Source organism: Schistocerca piceifrons, chromosome 3, assembly GCF_021461385.2.
Source record: "Schistocerca piceifrons isolate TAMUIC-IGC-003096 chromosome 3, iqSchPice1.1, whole genome shotgun sequence".
Lineage (NCBI taxonomy): Eukaryota > Metazoa > Arthropoda > Insecta > Orthoptera > Acrididae > Schistocerca > Schistocerca piceifrons.
In genome coordinates, this window is record NC_060140.1 from 508223711 (window position 1) to 508244170 (window position 20460).

Consider the following 20460-nt stretch of genomic DNA (forward strand, 5'->3'; position numbering starts at 1 on the left):
CGAACCTAGCAGCAACAAATTTAGAAACCGCTCTAAATTGTCTAAAATGTCGATGGTACAGAACCCAGAATAGGTCGCATTAGCGTCCTATATGTGGTCCCCTTCACAGATGAACCACCCTTCCCAAAATTGTCCCAATAAACCGAGGTCGACGATTCGCCTTCACTACTGCAATACTCATATGCTCATTCCATTTCATATCATATCATATTATATCATATCATATCGCTTTGCAACGTTAAACCCAGATGTTTAAAGCACGTTACAGTGTCAAGCGCGACACTACTAGCGCTGTATCCGAATATTACGGGTTTCTTTTTCCTTCTCATCCGCATTAACTCCCATTTCTCTACATGTAGAGGTAGCTGCCATTTACCACACCAATAGAAATTTCGTCTAAGTCACCATGTATCCTCCTACAGTCAATCAACTTCGACACCTTCTCGTACACCACATGTTCGACAGCAAACAACCGCAGATTGCTGCCCATTCTGTCCGCCAACTCATTTTAGTATGCAGAGAACAACAGCAGCCCTATCACATTTTCCTGGAACACTGACGATTCCATTGTCTCTCATGAACACTCGCCGTTCAGGACAACACATTGGGCTCTACAGCTTAAAAAGTCTTCTAGTCACTCACACACATGTGAACCTATTCCATATGCTCGTACCTTCGTCAACGAACTACAGTGGCGCACCGTATCAAATGCTTTTCTGGAAATCTAGAAATAAGCTATCTGCTTGTTACCTTTCATCCATAGTTAGCAGTATATCATGTGAGAGAAGGACAAGCTCAGTTTCGCACGAGCGATACTTTCTATAACCACACTGATTCGTGGGCGTAACCTTCTCAGCCTTAAAAAAATTTTGCTATATTCGAACTGCAATTCTGCGAGTCCGTTTTTTCGCCCTTCTTATATACAGGAATCACCTGCGCTTTTTTCCAAGTCGCTTGGGATTCTGCGCTGGATGTGAGATTCGCGATAACAGTAAACTGGGTAAGGGGCCAATGCTGTAGAGTACACTCTGTAAAACCGAATTGGAATTTTATCCGAATGAGGTCACTTATTTGCCAATAATGGGATCCTTGCTGTGAAACATTTTATTTCAAAAACATACTTATTTAGTTATAGTCACTCTCAATACACTCCCCTCCTCAATCCTTACAACGCTCCATGTGAATTTTCCATTGACGGAAACAGTGTTGGTAGTTTTCTTCTACGAGTTCCTTTTCTTTATGATGCACGCCGCTTTTTCTCTCTGTGCTTCAACGGACTGAGATCTATTTACTTTTAATGCAGATTTGACCTTAGGTAATAGATAAAAGTCACATGGTGCTAGGCCAGGCGAATAAAGTGCGTGGTTTAACAATGGGATGCTGTACTTCGCCAGAAACCTCTTAACAGACAATGTGGGATGGACTGGTGCGTTGTCTTGACGAGGAATTCATGGCTTGTTCTTCCATAATTCGGGTCGTTTATTCTTATTTCGTCAAGGAGCTAAGCAAGAACCTCAAGGAAGTTATGTTGATTAATAGCTCAACGTTCAGGAACCCAGACAAGACACACAATACCATGAATATTGAAAAGAACAATCATCATCGCTTTGAATCTTTATTTGCTCAGTCTGTGAAGTTCAGACCCTCCAATGCATCGAGTGTCAATTAGTTGTTGGATCATAAGAAAAAAAAAAAAGATTCGCCACGTGTTATTACTCTTTCCAAGAAATTATGGTCATTTTCAATGTTACCCAAAGTGTCATTACAAACTTTTTCAAGAGGTTAATTTTGTTCGATCGTGGAAATGTTCAGCATTTGCCTTACGCATACTTTGTTAATTCCTACAATTTCTGTAACCGATCGTCAGATGGAATGAGATTACGTACTTTTCCCATATTTTCATCCAGTTTTGAAGTTTAAGGACGTCCTGGACATCTGTCACGTTCAAAGTCTTCTCAGCCATCTTGGAAAGGCTTGCACCACTCAAAAATTCGCGTACATGATAAAAAGTCTACGCCACACGCTTCTTTTAGTAAAAGATAGGTTCAGCAGCAGTTTTTCCAAGTTTCATGCGAAACTTCACGACAATTCGGTGCTCTATTATTACACTTATCTTTCCAGGGAAACAAAATAACAGCTTTTACACAAGATTTGTCTACAGACACCAAAGATGCCGCATTCGACTGAGAAGGCTTCACAGCTGTTTGTAGCTCATCTTTGGCGCATGCATACTTACTCTGTGACAGCATTAAACCCGCTATTTTACAGCTTTCTAAGCCCTTTTGGTATGTCTTTCTAACCGGAATTTAGTATTTGTAATTATGTTGGCAGCAATTTTTACTATTTCGCATAGTCGTCTAGATCTTTGTCAGGCTTGTACTTTGATTGCTAGTCAGCTGTTGTTAAACACGTGAACTCTGCAGGATTCTCTGTGGGAAGAAGAAACGTTTTTCAGAGCTGCAAGAGTTGACCATTTTCAAAATAGCGTAAGTTATTCTATTACACAAATATCTTCCAGGACCTGTGTACTGATATGTTGTCTAATTGCTTTAGAAGATGTTCATCGGTTATTTACGTCCAATACTTATTTTATTTTGTCGACAGGGCTCTCTTTATTTCGATCCCCATTTGGGACTCATGGCAGGTCTGCTTAAAAACAACATTTTGTTTTTCTTTTCTCCCCAGGCACAGTGTGTCGCTGAAAGCACTTTCTGTAAGGGGAATGTAAGACATTATAAATGACCCTAATTTCATGCTTTCTTCTGATTGTGAGGGTGAAGTGAATGAGACCACTGATACAGGCGAGCTCTCTCCAGGTGGCGCAGGTGAGATGTTTGACTGTGATGGTATCGACAAAAAGTTTGTTGAAAAATACTCTTCCAGATGATTTTTTAGGTAACATGGAAGTTCAGGGACGACGAGGAAAATGCAATTACAATAAGAAAATGAAATTTAATATCAAATCTAACTGGACAATAAAAGATACAACTTTCAGTAAAATCTACCGCGATGTAGCAGAAAATGAACGGATCAACTGCAATTTGGTAGCACCACTAAAACCTAAGTCCGGAATTCATTGCTTGGAAGAATTTTTTGATGAATAAGTACTGAACTTTACTGCCAGTGAAAGTCCCCGATATTCTACACAGAAGAACAATCGTGACTGAGTTATCCAACGAACCCCTAAGTAAGTCCTTTGGTATCCAGTGGAAAGCAATATATCGGTAACTTTCTCTCCCAAACGAACAGTTGTATTAGAGTGAAGATGAGGACACTGATATAAGGTGCGTAGGACACTGTATGAGCTGCGGAAGTTATGTCGAAATGAAGTTCCACCTTCACATCACATCTGAATACAAAGCCAGCTGACGAAAGGGATAAAGTTTTCAAAATGCATCCCATGATCGACATGCTGAATAAGAATTTTATGATGCTTCAGGTATTTCTGATAGCCTGATCATTGATGAGCGAATAGTTCAGTATTAGGGATATCATTATCTGAAGCTACTCCTGTACGGGAAACCAGTGAGATTCGGATTCAAACAGTGGACAATGAGCTGTTCCCATATCTACTGCCACACGAATGAAAATATTCAACTGCTCCAATTCAAAACGATGGTGCCAAGGGCATATCTTCCTTAGTCATTCGCTGCTTCTGACACAAAAAGGGGATGACATCCATGATAGCTGAAAGCATCCATTTCACGTGTAGCAGTTGAACTAAGAACTTCTGGAACTGCGCACGTGATTGAGTCCAAGACGTATGTGAAACAAAGAAAATGTTGAACTTTCAAGAGAAATGCAAGGGACTATTGCTCTGTGTGCAATATGGGACTCCATATGAAATTCTTTGTTTGGTAAAAAAAAAAGTAGAAAAAATGTACAAGGTGTGCCATGCGCCGTGATCCCCATTTGGGGATCGGTTGAAGTACAATGTTTATGTCAAGGTTATTTCCTGTTTTTTACTTTACATTCTTTTTCCCATTCTGTGTGTCAATCAGGCAACCCAGCGATAAAAGTAGATTGAAAAAAAAATTCGGCAGTTACTGGGCTAAAGAAGGCTGTTGAAATACAAGTGTTAGATGGTCTGACCAATAGAGACAACGCTCTGTCAATTGAAGTCACAACGTTCGCCGAAAGAGTTCCGCTCCCAACCTGAGCGGCAGATACACTGAGAGCGAAAACTTCTGGTCCAGCAGTCAGCGATCGCTTCTCCCATCACTCTAAACGTCAAGGCGTGCGTGAGTGAAAGGCGTGGGAGTGCGAAGGGAGTATGAAGGAGATGCGATGTAGCAAAACGCTCATTCTACAGCAATCGCTTGAAGATGACTGCAGGACAACCGACAGCAACGCAAACAGACGATCCCCGTGATAGGTTAAGGTCACACAACGAGCACTGATGTACACAACAACGATAATAACCTCTGTAGCGGAGGTCACTAACGCAGGCTTGTGTGGTGACGCTCGTCAGAGATTGTTTAAAACGCTTCTGATGGTAGATGAATTTCATCTATTGTACTTCAATGACGAAGAGATGTGTAGGTGGTGCCGTACCAATTGTAAATTTGACAACTAAGTTTGAAACGTACACGAATTTTAACAACCACTTCCGTCAGTGAAATGACCTAGTAATCTGAAATAAATATTATGTGGCATTCCACGGAAGTTGTTTAGAAACGGCTGCTGGGTGCCTGCAAGCAGACAGCCTGCTGGAGGCGGCAGTGGGATCGTAAACAGTGTATTTCACAGCTGCGTGAATACCAGCGACTGGCCCAGGCGGTTACGACGACGACATGTTTCGCGATAGGCAGTAAAACGCATGTCTGGAACAAGTACAAAGCTCACGATGTCGTTAACCTAACGCAGTATATACTAAGACCAAGTCAAAAGCAAGACATTGAGACGAAGCCGAGTAGGATCCAAGACTGAGTGGTGTGTGACGTACAGCTTCGCACACTGCTCGACAGTGACTGTCAGACCGCCGCGCTCGCTCATTAATGGCGTTACCTGATAAAGGCACGGTTATCAACTGACCCACTGCGAGCGCCACGCGAGAATGTCAACAGACCTGTCATGGTGGCACTTACCGATATTACGCCAGCCAAAGGCAGTTCCAATGTCAATTATACATTGGTCAGCCAGAACGTTATGGCCACCTACCTAGCAGCCGGTATGTCGACCGCTGGTACCGATAACAGCAGCGATGGGTCATGGTATGGAAGCAATGAGGCTTTGGTAGATCCCTGGAATAAGCTAGCACAAAATCTGCACACACTAATCACCTAATTCCGGTAAATTCCGGGGAGGATTGAGATGAGTTCTGACGCTATGTTCAATCACATCCCAGATGTGTTAGATCGGGTTCAGATCTGGTGAGATGGGGGCCAGCACATCAACTTCAACTCGCCACCGTGCTCCTCGAACCACTCCATTACACTCCTGGTCTTGCAATACGTCGTATTATCTTGCTGAAACATACCACTGCCATCACGAAACATGATAGTTATGCAGGGCTTTACGTGGTGTGCAACGAGTGTACAATACTCCCTGGCCGTCACGGTGCCTTGCACGAGCCTCCCTGGGCCCATGGATTAGCAAGTGAATATTCCGCAGCGCGTAATGGAACCGCCGCCAGCTTGTCTCCGTCCCGTACTACAGGAGTTAAGGAAATGTTAACCTGGATTCGCGCCCTCCCATCGGCATGATGAAGGACGTATCGGGATTCATGCAACGCTCTCCCACTGCGCCGATGTCCACAGCCGGAGGTCACGTGCTCATTTCAGTCTTAGTTACTGATGTAGTGAGTTAACATTGGCACATGCGTTGGTCGTCGGCTGCGAAGATCCATCTTTTGTAGTGTTCGGATTACTGTGTGTTCAGATACACTTGTATTCCGCCCAGTATTTAAAGTCCTATGTTAGCTCCTTCACAGTTCGCCTCCTGTCCTGTTTTGCCAGTCTGGCCAGCCTACGACGTCCGACATCTGTAATCAGGCGTGGCCGCTCGACCTCACCAAGTCTCGACGTCTCGACATGGTTCCACCTCGGTTTCGGAACGGAATTCCTCGAACGCCCGACATGTCGTGCAGTTTCTAAAATGCTCGTGCTGAGTCACCGGGCTATCACGACCTATCCTCCGTCAAACTTTGATCGATCGCGCGCCTTCCCCATTCTACGAGTACACATTGACGGCACGCTCACTGATAAATGCACCGTGCATGTGTCTGACTACCAGTCATTCCTCGCCAGATGACGCTGCTGTCGCCTGGACATGTTTTACCGATAGCAGGTCGGTGGTCATAATGTTCTGGCTGACCAGTGTACATATTATACCAACCATTAATCAAGCACGATTTAAGGTCGGGCAAGGGGTGGAAATGGTCAATCGCCAAATTATGAATCTAGGATTAGGAAACGAGATTATATTTGCTGGTAAGTTGCGCAGTCTTCTTATAATCTGCGGTACATCGGTGTAAGTATTACGTAATTACAGACGTGTTCGGCACCTGACTTGCGAGAACACAAGAAGACAATCTAAGCCATGGACGAATACAGTCCACCTTAACGAGCTAACAGCTGTAAAATGATAAGCGCAGAACTCGCATGTGGAGAGGGTGTTATCGTTATCCAGAGAGAAATGAAGAAAGGCTGACAGAAGTATGGTACCCCTTATATTAACTAGAATTAAACATAACCTCTCACAAGGACTTTTTAGTGATCTCATCGTATGGAAAACGCACGTAAGCCTTCCACATGAAGCTTTTGGAAGTATCTTCACTTGACGAAATAAGTGCATGGTTGCAAATGTCCATTTCACAGAATCCTTTTTAAAGACAATCACTGCGTTCTTCTTAGTCATTCAAGCAGCTCATTCTGAATGAAGAAGTACTAATGGGAAACCTTATTGCTTCGTCGAAATAGTTACAGCTCTGAAACCACTGCAGGATAGAGACGTCATCCTAATATCTGAACAGTAGTCGAGCCATATGCTAAATGTTTCTCGTTTAACTACCAGAATCTTCTGCAAACGTTAATTATCTTTTGCTTTACATCTCGGTGTAAGTGTTAGATCCAACTAATAAATATAAATGATATTTTCTTCTATAGAAAACGGATGACAAAGTAAATTAGAACTAGCTGCCACTAATAAATCTGTATTCAGAATGTAATCCCACGAACAGTTTGGAAGAAAATATATATATTGCAAAAGGACACAAGACTATTAGGGAGTATTTGCAAGTTTCTCTGAAAGACTGCTTGATACGATGTTTACAATGCCTCCGAAACCTATAACGTATCAAGGGACTTTATCGGCCAATCCATTCTGTGCTATTCTGATAAGAGTAAATATTCCTGCATTGTTCCGCAGGTTGTCCTACATCGCCCATTCTGACTAATACTCCAAACATGACTACTTTCTGAAGTATTATGTTTTTTAGTTTTCAAGAACATGCTAATAGTTAATAACTTGGCTTTGGGACTGATTAGAAACATTTTGTAAAGTTACTTTTGTTTCATCCGCTGGAAAGAATTGTTTCTAACCTCTCAGAAAAAACTCCCTTATAATGAACTCGGTCTTCAGTCTTGCAAGGAGAGAGCAATAAGGCTTGTGTGGCAATTTATAAACACCATCGTACAGTGGAAGTAGGCGCATCTGCGGTATGCACTTCCAGTGACCAACGCTCTGGCCATATGTTTTGCACGCTGCGACGGAATAGTTGCTCCCTCTTCTACACCGTCAATACCTAAACGAATGAAAAAGTAAATAAATAATCTGCAGAGCGTACATTCTGCGAAGAAAAAGTACCGTGTGTGACAGAACAAAGTCTGTAATAAATGAGAGCTATTTCCGCTGCCAGAGAGACGCGTCAGGGAGAAACTGGCACATTCATCGAGAAAGCTCTTTTCGTTTATTGGGAAGCGCATTGGCGGCGTTATAAAAACGCGTCCACTCCGAGCACTGGTTCTGCACATCACACACACACACACACACACACACACACACACACACACGTGCGTGCGTGCACGCGCGGCGCTGCGAACCGAGTCGTAAATTCATCTCGACTCGGGATTCAGGACGGGCTGTTATTGGACTTCTCCCCGGGTCCCGGAATCTGACAGCCTAAAAAATGTCCCTATAGATACCGGCCGCACATTCCCAGCGCACAAAAAGGCAATTCCCTGTGGTAGACGTAGCTACGTTTGCCTTTTCCTCCTGATGTTTTTGATACGGAGACGTTCTTTTGTCATAACGCTTCCCTACCCACATCCCAAAACCGAAGATCGCTAGTTGGCCACTATCGACGGACAGTGCTTTTAGTGACGCTCCCGAACGCAGCTCCGCTGTAAAAAATCATAATCTTTTATTCAATTTCTTACACCAGTAGGAGGTACGGTGCAGATACGAATACGACGTAATATGCCCATAAGGCATTTGAGTGTTAGACACACAAGAGGTACGTGAAAATTCGCAGACTGAAAAGGCCGAAAACGTGTGCGTGCGTGTGTGGAGCGAATTTTGACGAAACTTGATACATATGTGACTACCTATATGGAAAACAATTCTAATGGGCTGAGACAGGCCAAGCACGCTTATAGAAGCAAACTTCCAGTGTGATTAGTGTTCTCGATCGCACTTAGTACATGGCAGGGGCCGTTTATTAAATGTTGTTGAGCGAAAATGAGAATGACATGTTTCCCCCGGGAAACTTTATTTTGCTTGTTCAAGAGTTGATTCATACGACGTATTTATTAATATCTGCATTAGTTGGGGAAACAAGGAATGCCGTTTACAGGATAGCCAGATACAGTCTGAAAAGCTTGTAAGGGTGCTTAGGGCAGGCTTTTCTGAGAAATAATCGTTAAGAACACAAAATTCGTTACATTGTGCCGTTTCCGAGGTAATTAGCGCTGAAGTTAGCCACGAGACTGTTCAGCTCTTGGTTCGAGTTCGATCCTTACTACCATCCCACATATAATTTTTTTTATCGCTCTCTTTTCAAACTTTTGGAAAACAATAATGAAGTACACTGTGGCGACGCCATCTCTGAGGACTGCTTGAATTTGCGCGCGTAACGGCCGGACTGGCTAACTTCAATGCTAATTAACTCGGCCACGGCGCAATGTATCAAATTTTTTTTCTTGAGACATTTTTCAGCAGAACCTACCTCGCAACATGCTTAGAACCTTTTCAGATTATTTCTGACCACCCTGTATGATCAAGTTTTGTTCTAATATTTCTGTAACTTTGTAAAAGAATTTACCGAAGAATTTGTATACTGTATCTACACCTTTAAAAATATCTAAAGAAACTTGTTTCATGCCATTGACATTCCTGCTCTTTTCTTGTTTAGTAAAAATTAAGTTAAATAACCAACAGGTAGGCAGTTATTTCGCGTAATTCGGGAAAATATTGCGAGCTCGTTATCAGACATTGTTACATTTCTCGCTGTAAACACCAACAATACGCGAAAAGTAAGCTAGGTTGAACAGCCCCTCGGCAATATATGTTGCACTGCGTCATGTACCTTGCTCTTGCGATACCTTATCACAGTGAGGATTCATACAATTTTTTCTGATTTTTAGTGAAAATGTAATTGGCGCGGTATGGATGTTTATCTCCTCGATACCGACGTTACTTCCTCTTCATTAGATTGGTAACGCTGATTGAAGTTAACATGTATTAACTCTTTTTCCAGTATCAAAGGAGATAGAATTCAGAAACCAACTTAAAATCGTTTAGTAACATACTTACAAGAAATGATGTTTCTGTTATTTTCAGCACACATTTATTTCAGAGTGATAGTTGGTTCCTGGGATCGGGGGGGGGGGGGGGGGGGGGAGGAGGAGGTAGTCCACTGGGGGCCGAACCTTGCTGTAGCCTGTTGTGGGGTTGTGGACCACTGAGGGCTACGGCGCGGACGAAGCCTCTGACGTTTCTAGGTCCCCTGTTCAATAGAATACAACGTTGGTTTTATTGAACAAGCTTTATGAGCTTTTACATAAAAAAATGCTGAGACATCACTTTTCAGCACGCCCTCGTATATTTCTTTGTTTTATATGAAACTGAAGCTGGCTTCGTCACTTCATTTTCTGTCAATTTATGTTTATTTATGACCCACAGCAAATAAGGATATTAGCTGCTATTCGGCACTGCAATACAGCAATGGACAAAGTTTAAAATTTGCGCCGTCATAGTGAACGTTTGCGAGAAACAGAAAAATCGGGGTTCGAGTCCCGTCAGGCACAAATATTCAACTTTCTCCACTTATGTATTTCAATGCCAGTAGCTGCTGATGTGTCTATTTCCTTTGGATGATAATATATATGGCTGCATAATTAAAAATGGTGTTTGTTCTTTCGGCCACATACACACACGTTGGTGAGTATGCTTTGTAGTCTTAGTGACGAGCATTTCTCCTTGTAAATGGTAAAAATGCAACAGTAGGTATGTAAGTGTGTTCACACACCATTAAGAGGTAGGTCTACTACGAACAATGCATTTCAGCAGAAACCAATGTACTAGCAGCATTGTCTCCAATTTCCATTAAATGTGCAAAAGTACGAAAAAGAGTTGCTAACAAAAATAATGTACAGTACAAACAATGAACTTAAAGTGCATTTAAATCGAGTAGTCGACACTCAGATTCATAAACAGTAACAAATAGACATGAGTCAACAAAATATTGTGCAACGAAACCAGTTTGCCGCGCGGTATTAGCCGCGCGGTCTCGGGCGCTGCAGTCATGGACTGTGCAGCAGGTCCTGGCTGAGTTCCGAGTCTCCCTCGTGTGTGTGTGTGTGTGTGTGTGTGTGTGTGTGTGTGTGTGTGTGTGTTTTTGGTTGGGTTTAAGGGCACTCAACTGCTGAGGTCATTAGCGCCCAGTCACTGTTGTTAGAGCACATGGAATCTGTTACAACTCAAGGGGATGGCGGGACACCAGAAGGACCTGACAAAGATGCAGATAAAATAAGTAAAAAGGTTAAATGTCTTTGGACAAGCCAGTTAAAGTTATAAAACGCAGAATACGAGCAGCTGCTCGAGCGTCATCAGCTAAAACATCCGGTAAAGTAGATGACAGGGACAGGACAACACGAAATTGACTAAAACGGGGACACGACAATAAAACATGGCGCACTGTTAATGCCTGACCACAAGGGCACTGCGGGACTGGGTCACCGGAGAGCAGGTAGCGGTGGCTAAACCGGCAATGCCCAATCCGCAACCTGGTCAGAAGGACCTCCTCGCGCCGAGATTGTCGGGAGGATGTTGTCCATACAGTTGGAAGCGGTTATACTGCCCGGAGCTTGTTTCCTTGGAGGGATGACCAAGCATCCCACCACAACGACACAAGCCTCTTACATACATCCCCACGAACGTTAGATGACGGGACACAATGGGAGGCTGGCCGAGGCAGGAGAACTGCAGCCTTGGCTGCAGCATCCGCAGCCTCATTCCCAGGCACTCCTACATGTCCGGGAACCCACAAAAAGCTGACAGAACCACCATTATCAGCGAAAGAATGGAGGGACTGCTGTATCCGTTGAATCAAGGGATGGACCGGATAGGGAGCTCCAAGGCTCTGAAGAGCACTGAGTGACTCAGAGCAGAGTACGTACGATGAATGGCGGTGGCGGCGGGCATACTGAACGGCCTGATGGAGAGCAAAAAGCTCGGCCGTAAAGCTGGAACATTGGTCGAGGAGCCGGTATTTAAAGGTGGCGGCCCCGACGACAAAGGCACAGCCGACACCATCGTCAGGTTTGGAGCCATCGGTGTAAATAAAGGTGTGACCAGCAAGGCGAGCACGAAGTTCGACAAACCGTGAGCAATACACTGCAGCCGGAGTACCCTCCTTCGGGAGTGAGCTGAGGTCGAGATAAATACGAACCGGAGCCTGGAGCCAAGGTGGTGTCGGGCGCTCACCCTCTCTGAAGGTGGTAGGGAGGGCAAAATCCAATTGTCGAAGCAGGCGACGGAAGCGGACTCCGGGGGGCAGCAGGGCAGACACATACAACCTGTACTGACGGTCGAGAGAATCGGCGAAGAAGGACTGGTAAGAGGGGTGGTCGGGCATAGACAACAGCCGGCAGGCATACCGACACAGCAGTACGTCACGCCGGTAGGTCAATGGCAACTCTGCAGCTTCAGCATAAAGACTCTCGACAGGACTAGTGTAGAAGGCTCCAGTCGCAAGACGTATCCCCCGATGGTGGATGGAGTTGAGCCGGCGTAAGAGGGATGGCCGAGCGGACGAGTAGACGAAGCTCCCATAATCCAGCTTCGATCGGACTATGAACCGATACAAGCGAAGCAGGACAGTGCGATCCGCTCCCCAAGATGAACCGCTAAGAACTCTGAGGACATTAAGGGAACGTGTACAATGGGCCGCCAAATAAGAGACATGTGGAGATCAACACAGTTTCCTGTCCAACGTGAGCCCTAGAAACTTAGTTGTGTCCACGAATGGGAGAACAACGGGACCGAGATGTAAGGATGGCGGAAGCAACGCTTTATATCGCCAAAAGTTGATACAAACCGTCTTCTCTTCAGAGAACCGGAAGCCATTTGCCATGAGTAGAGGCTGTCTAGACAACGCTGAAGGCAGCGCTCCAGGAGGCATGTTCGCTGCGCACTGCAGTAGATCGCGAAGTCATCGACAAAGAGAGAGCCTGAGACATTAGGTGGAATGCAATCCATAATTGGATTGATCGCGATGGCAAAAAGGGCTACGCTCAAGACGGAGCCCTGATGCACTCCGTTCTCCTGGAGGAAGACGTCGGACAATACGGAACCCACACGTACCCTAAACTTTCGATCCGTTAAAAAGGAATCAATAAAAAGGGGCAGGCGACCGCGTAGGCCCCACCTGTGCATAGTGCGGAGGATACCTCCTCTCCAACAGGTATCATAAGCCTTCTCCAAGTCGAAGAACACGGCCACCGTTTGGCGCCTTCGCAAAAAGTTGTTCATGATGAATGTCGACAAGGTCACAAGGTGGTCAACAGCAGAGCGGCGGCGACGAAAGCCGCATTGGACATTAGTAAGTAGTCGTCGAGATTCAAGAATCCAGACTAACCGAGCATTAACCATGCGCTCCATCACCTTACAGACACAGCTTGTAAGAGAAATGGGGCGGTAACTAGAAGGAAGGTGTCTATCCTTCCCGGGTTTGGGTATAGGAACAACAACGGCGTCACGCCAACGCATGGGGACTTGACCTTCGGTCCACACGCGATTGTAGGTACGAAGAAGGAAGCTTTTGCCCACCGGAGAAAGGTGTGCCAGCATCTGAACGTGAATGGCATCTGGTCCCGGAGCAGAGGACCGGGACAGTGCAAGTGCGCGTTCGAGTTCCCGCATAGTAAAGGGGGCATTGTAAGTTTCCAGATTCAGCGAGTGCAAGGAAGGTCGCCGAGCCTCGTCTGCCTCTTTCCTGGGAAGGAAGGCAGGGTGGTAATGGGCGGAGCTTGAAACCTCCGCGAAAAAGCGGCCAAAGGCGTTGGAGACAGCCACAGGATCAACAAGGACCTCATTACCTGAGGTCAGGCCAGGTACCGAGGAGTGGGCCTTAATGCCCGACAGCCGGCGCAGGCTACCCCAAACGACGGAAGAGGGAGTAAAACTGTTAAAGGAGCTGGTGAAAGAGGCCCAACAAGATTTTTTGCTGTCTCTGATGATTCTACGGCATTGCGCTCGGAGTCGTTTGTATTCAATACAATTCGCCAATGTAGGATGGCGGCGAAAGGTGCGTAAAGCACGTCGTCGAGCACGGATAGCGTCCCTACAAGCCTCGTTCCACCAGGGGACGGAAACGCGACGTGAAGAAGAAGTAGTACGAGGAATGGAACGTTCGGCAGCATTGATGATAACAGCCGTGAGGTATTCGACCTGACTGTCACAACTGGGAAAATCGTGGTCCAGAAAGGTCGCCAGGGAGGAGTAAAGTCCCCAGTCAGCTTTCAGTATGTTCCAGATCGAAGGACGTGGGGATGGGGTGTTGTGCAGGAGACGAACGACACAGGGGAAGTGGTCGCTCGAATAGGTGTCAGAAAGGACATGCCACTCGAACCGACGGGCAAGAGTGGTAGAACAGATCGAGAGGTCCAAGTGGGAGTAGGTATGAGTAGAGTCCGAGAGGAAAGTCGGGGCGCCGGTATTGAGGCAGACAAGATTGAGATGGTTGAAGACATCCGCCAAGAGTGAGCCTCTTTGACAGGATGCAGGAGAGCCCCAAAGGGGATGATGGGCATTGAAGTCGCCAAACAATAAGAACGGCGGGGGAAGCTGAACGATCAGGTCCATCATGTCAGCCCGACTAACAGCAGATGACGGTGGAGTGTAGATGGTACAAACTGAAAAAGTAAAAGCAGAAAGAGTAATGCGGACAGCTATTGCTTGGAGTGGGGTGGTCAATGGGATGGGACGGTAATAGACATCGTCCCGAACGAGCAACATGACCCCACCATGAGCTGGGATACCGTCCACAGGGGTGAGGTCATACCGCTCCGAGGTATAGTGGGTAAAGGCAATACGGTCAGTCGGGCGCAACTTGGTTTCCTGGAAACCAAGGACGAGTGGACAGTGCAGGCGGAGGAGCAGTCGTAATTCCTCCCGATTAGATGGAATACCTCTTATGTTCCAATGAAACAACGCCATCGCTAGTCAAAAAGTTGGGGGAACGAGACGGGGGAAGAGCTGGTCACCTCGACGGCCGCGGAGGGCCAGGTTGCGAGGGAACAACGCTACAACCGACGGGAGGCGGATCCGGTTCCATCGACTCGTCGCCAGCTGCGGCCACTGACCCTGGTTGTGTAGAAGGGGCCGCATCATTCGCCGACGAAAAGCCGGCGGAGCGCCTGGCAGCAGAGCGTCCCGGCGAAACTGAGGACGGCCAGGAGCAGCGACTCACGGGGTGGAGAGGGGGATAGAGACTTCTTCTTGGAGGCCTTCTTGGAAGGCCGAGGAGGCACAGGGATGGTGGGCTGGACCCAAAGAAGGTCCTCACGCGCGGGGTCCGTTTTGGAACGCCGGACCTCGGAAATTGGGGTCCGGAACGTTTCCCTGATGGACGCCTGAGAAGAGGATCGCTTCTCAGGTGGCGTGGGGGGAGGAGGAGGAGGAGGAAGGGTGGCCCCTGGGGCAGAGGGGGTGGGGGCCACAGGGGAGGAGGATTTGGGAGGCGGGGGCAGAGCCCCCTGATGGGCGGAGGAGGTGGAGGGGGGACAGGATAGGGGTGAGGATACCGCGGAAGGAGTGGACACAACTGAGGCAAACAAAGTGGTCAATGGCACGGGATGAAGGCGGTCATACTTCTTCCTGGCCTCAGAATAAGAGAGCCGATCCAAAGTTCTGATTTCTTGTATCTTCTTCTCCTTCTGATAGGCGGGGCAGTCTGAGGATCTAGGCGAGTGGACGCCAGGACAATTAATGCACCGAGGTGGTGGGGTGCATGTATGTTCCTCACGAAGAGGACGGCCACAATCGCCACAAAGGGGCTCAGCCTCACACCGTGACGACATGTGCCCGAAGCGCAAACACCTAAAACAGCGCATAGGAGGTGGGACGTACGGTCGCAAGTCACACCGGTAGCACATCACCTTTACCTTCTCCGGGAGAACGTCCCCCTCTCGAAGGCGAGGATCAAGGCCCCGGTGTCGATGCGACGGTCTTTGGGGCCGCACTGGACTCGCCGGACGAAATGCACGCCTCGGCGCTCCAGGTTGGCCCTGAGCTCCTCATCAGATTGTAGCAGGAGGTCACGATGAAAAATAACCCCCTGCGTCCTATTTAGTGCCAGATGTGGGACAATTGATACTGGGAAGTCCCCTAGGCGGTCGCACGCCTGGAGCGCCGCCGACTGTGTGGCGGAGGTGGTCTTGATAAGTACGGACCCTGAACGCATCTTGCTGAGAGCCTCGATTTCCCCGAAGATGTCCTCAATGTGCTGAACAAAGAACATGGGCTTGGAGGTGGCGAATGTCCCCCCATCGGTTCGAGAACAGACCAAATAGCAGGGGAAGTACTTCGCCCCAAGCCGGCGGGCCTGTCCCTCATCCCATGGAGTGGCCAAGGGGGAAAGGGCAGGAGAACCAAGACTAGAAACGGTACCTTTTCTTTTGAAAGACTCGGCCGCAGAGCGACCTGATACGTGTTGACGTTTCATCTGCGAAACGTCCGCCCCGATACCACCCACACCGATCAGGGGCTCTCCCCACGGGCGCCACCCAGCCGCAGCAAGGGCCACCTGGCAGGATGACCATTGCCGGGAGTCCTGATGCCCCAAGGAGACGGGCACCTACTCCTTGGCCGATGTGGGGAGGGTGCAGCTCAGGTATCGGCAGTACGATCCCTGTGTTGTCAGGGGGCTACAACCTAGAGGGTACATGACGACCCCACCACAACGGGCTGGCTACCGTACTGGATTTCTGGTGCCATGGAAAGTCCATCATGATCGCTGGGGCAGATGGAGATGCACTATGGGCGTAACTTGGCCAACCCATCAGGCGTTTAGGCCCAATTTGAGGAATAGTGGGTATGGTTACAACGCCGGTACAATACTGAGTGCCAAGGTCTTAGTGCACTTAGGACCAGTGGTACACCACGTAAGGTGTCCTTCCCCAGAAGGCTCGTACTTCTGTAGAATTTTGAAAAATGGAGGGCAAACCCTCAAGGGGGACCATCACATGGAAGGCCGAAACGGTTGAAACTCCTTTTAGTCGCCTCGTACGACAGGCAGGAATACCTCGGGCCTATTCTTACCCCGGACCTGCAGGGGGTATGTGTGTGTGTATGTGTGTGTCCTTGTCCTTAGGATAATTTAGGTTAAGTAGTGTGTAAGTTTAGGGACTGATGACCTTAGCAGTTAAGTCCCATAAGATTTCACACAAATTTGTACATTTTTTTAAACCAGTTTCATATGAAACAAAACCAATAGGAAATCATTAATCCCAGCCAATATTACGAATGCGAGCAAAAATTAAGAACGATACGAGTAACGTATTTATAATAAGGTCATAATCTTGAACACAGTTCAATGAAACCACCTTCTGTTTCTGGTCAGGTAATTTTAAGGTTTTGACATTGGTAAAGCACAATTATTTCCACTTGATAACGGCCACACGGCCGAAACTAACATATTAGTTTTTTACAAATAAACAATTGTACAGTCAAAAGGCAACCATGATGTCATTTACCAAATTTCACGTGACAAGGAACTCCACCTAAGAGAGTTGATCTGTAGTCTTTGATTGAGATTTCTCCAATATTATTTTGGAAGGTAACGTTTCAACGTTCACATTTTATCAACAGACTGCCTGGCCCATTCATAATGTATAAATAAAAAATGTCACCATCGCACAGTAAGAATACGGTTTTTCGCACCATACTTTCCCGCATTTGAGATTCACTGCCAGGCTACTAAGAGCGCTACTGTCGTTATCTGCTTCCGTTTCATGACACGCGCCCTCCCCCTCCCCCCCCCCCCCCCCCCCCCCCCACTTATGTTTTGGTGTTCTGTGAGTCACACGACAGCTCCGGGCAGAGCAAATTTGAAGGCCTCAAGGAGTCGGAGTGCGAGACAGTACCAGCGCGGGCGTAGCTGCCAAGTGGACAACCTGGTGGAACGGTTGCTGTCTTGTCTAGTCTGAGCTAACACCTTAAAATATAGGGTCCTACACTCGCACTAACCGAAATACCGGTATGTTCAGTATTTTCTTTTTTCCCTAGAAACAGGCAACTGACTAACGCAATGAGTTTAAATTTTATAGAGTGCCCTAACACACGAGTTACACATAGTACATAAGTCTCCTCGTTTTGTTTTTAGCATCAAAGTTTGTGTTAAGTACTACTGGCTCAAGAGCGGGCTATTGGTACCGCTGCCAGATCCCCCCGTTCGCTACATGGGCGAGGGGGATGAAATGAGAAAGGGGAAAAAACCCACACAAGTTACAGTGCTCCTTGCAGCAACCAGCGTTAACTTGGCGGCCATATTGACAGTGATCAGAACACTGAGGAGCCAATCAATCGTTTGTGTGGAAAGTGAACTGCTGTAGTTGGTGACTCGTTTAATTTTTCTTTGCAGTATGTCTAGCGAAATATGACTTAACGTGTCTGAAGTGGGTTTCAGTTGCATGAATCTAAGCGACAGGAGCTAACGTAGAGATGGGCAGCAAATGTTAAACGGAGAGATGAAATCGCTCAACCAGAGTCCTGAAACCCTGCAAGCGAACTTTCGGCAGTTTGGTCAATAATACTCTTAATGAGTCGTCAGGAACATTTATTATGTCTATAGTCTACTGCTGTTACATATTTTCATACAAAAAAACAAAAATACAGTTTCTGTTAGTTAACCACAGCACATTTCGGAGTTTAGTACACAGTCTTCAGGTGCTACCTTTTTATTTAGCCTTAGTTTACATTCAGTTTGTAAGTAACAAGAAGTTAAGCCCGCCCGGTTGGCCGTGCGGTCTAACGCACGGCTTTCCGGGCGGGAAGGAGCGCCTGGTCCCCAGCACGAATCCGCCCGGCGGATGTGTGTTGAGGTCCGGTGAACCGGCCAGTCTGGATGGTTTTTAGGCGGTTTTCCATCTGCCTCGGCGAATGCGGGCTCGTTCCCTTATTCCGCCTCAGTTACACTATGTCGGCGATTGCTGCGCAAACAAGTTCTCCACGTACGCGTACACCACCATTACTCTCACACGAGACGAGTGTAACCCCTATGTTTGCGTGGTAGACGTTCCCTGGGGGGTCCACCGGGGGCCGAACCGCACAATAACCCTGGGTTAGGTGTGGGGGCGACGGAGGGGTGAAGTAGACTGCGGTAGTCGTCGTGGGGTTGTGGACCACTGCGACGGGGACGGAGCCTCTCCGTCGTTTCTAGGTCCCCGGTTAACATACAATACAATACAATACAACAAGAAGTTATCGCGGGTGGACGGAAATGTTTTGAATCTTACTGAAGTCTTATCTAATTCGAAAGCTTTATCCATATTTAGACTAAAACGTTCCTTGTTGCTGCCTGTGTACAAAGATATCACCGCTTTTTACTGTTCTAGTAAAAGCTAGCATGAGGTATATACAGTTAGCCAACGTCAGTTTCAAGGAGGGGGAGGGGGGGGGGAAGAGAGAAAGCAGACGTCGCCCTATACTACACATAAAATGGCGGACAGTTTGTTTGAAGTACGAAAATGTTCAAATGTGTGTGAAATCGTATGGTACTTAACAGCTAAGGTCATAAGTCCCTAAGCTTACACACTACTTAACCTGAATTATCCTAAGGACAAACACACAAACCCATGCCGGAGGGAGGACTCGAACCTCCGCCGGAACCAGCCGCACAGCCCATGACTGAAGCGCCTGAGACCGCTCGGCTAATCCACTGCGGTTGTTTCAAGTACGGCCACACTCTGAAATCTGAACTCGTTGGACTAACATCAGTCGGAAAGTTGGTACAACATTGCTACATCATGGCACAAGCTGTTGGGTGGAGTGGTGGTTGGCTCCAATGCCTATACCAGTTCAATTTATCGGTGTGTTGAGTAGGGCCGTTAACTTGAGTCCCAGAAGGCGTTGCAGACGCGGGATACTTTGAACCTTCGGCTGGACACCGTTGTGGTGATAAGCCTCTGGTAAACAGAAGTGTGTTGTCGCTTGTAAGGACACAGGTCGTAAATTAAATGTGTTATCTGTGCATGCGTGCAGTACTCGTTAGTCTTAACTCTACAGTCTGTACATTTAAGTAGTGTACGTAAAGGAAAATGGTAAGTTGTGCAGCGTTTAGCTACACGAATAATTTCGGGTATAGAACCAATATTACCTTTCACAGTTACGTGGATATGTGTAAGATGTTTCATATTAGGGACTTTCAGTCATAGCGTATTTTCAACAAGTCTTATCTTTGTTTTTTTTCTTTAACAGTAGCTACTATTTTTGACATTAGGCTACTGGTGAACATAAGGTTCAAAACATTTCACTACGCAGTGCTGTTAAATAGCTCAAGCTTTGGCGATGGTATCAGGATTCACCTTCATACTGCAGGTGACACGAAACGGTAGGAAGGTAATGTATCAAATACTGGAAAAATCTTTCCTCTTCAATAATTTGGAGGACTAAACAACGAAATGTTACAATACGCTCTCAGGCCAACGTAATGAGGTGCAGTTTGTTTTGAACAGACATTTATTGCAAATTTACTGTAGTAAATTGCTTGGTGGTTTTTTTTGCAATTAATTAAAATGCTGTCTGGTAGTTACATACTGAAATGAGACATACGTTGTCACATGACTCAAATGACGATGTGTTATAAGCAAAGGCGAGTGAGCTTGTCACCACAGTGGGAGCCGAGGCACCTTACAAACTGTCCGCTGTTCACATTAGCCTACTTACAGAATTGTGTTGCCTTAGGTCGGACGCAAATCGTTGCAGTGGAGACGAAGGAACGGCTTCGGCGTGGATCCTGTT

General features: G+C 46.7%; 1 protein-coding gene across 1 annotated transcript in view; it reads right to left on the bottom strand.

The window, feature by feature from the left end:
- LOC124788786 overlaps positions 1-20460 on the bottom strand; it is a 580546-nt gene that overhangs the window by 374396 nt on the left and 185690 nt on the right. The gene's annotated exons all lie outside the window — the stretch shown is intronic.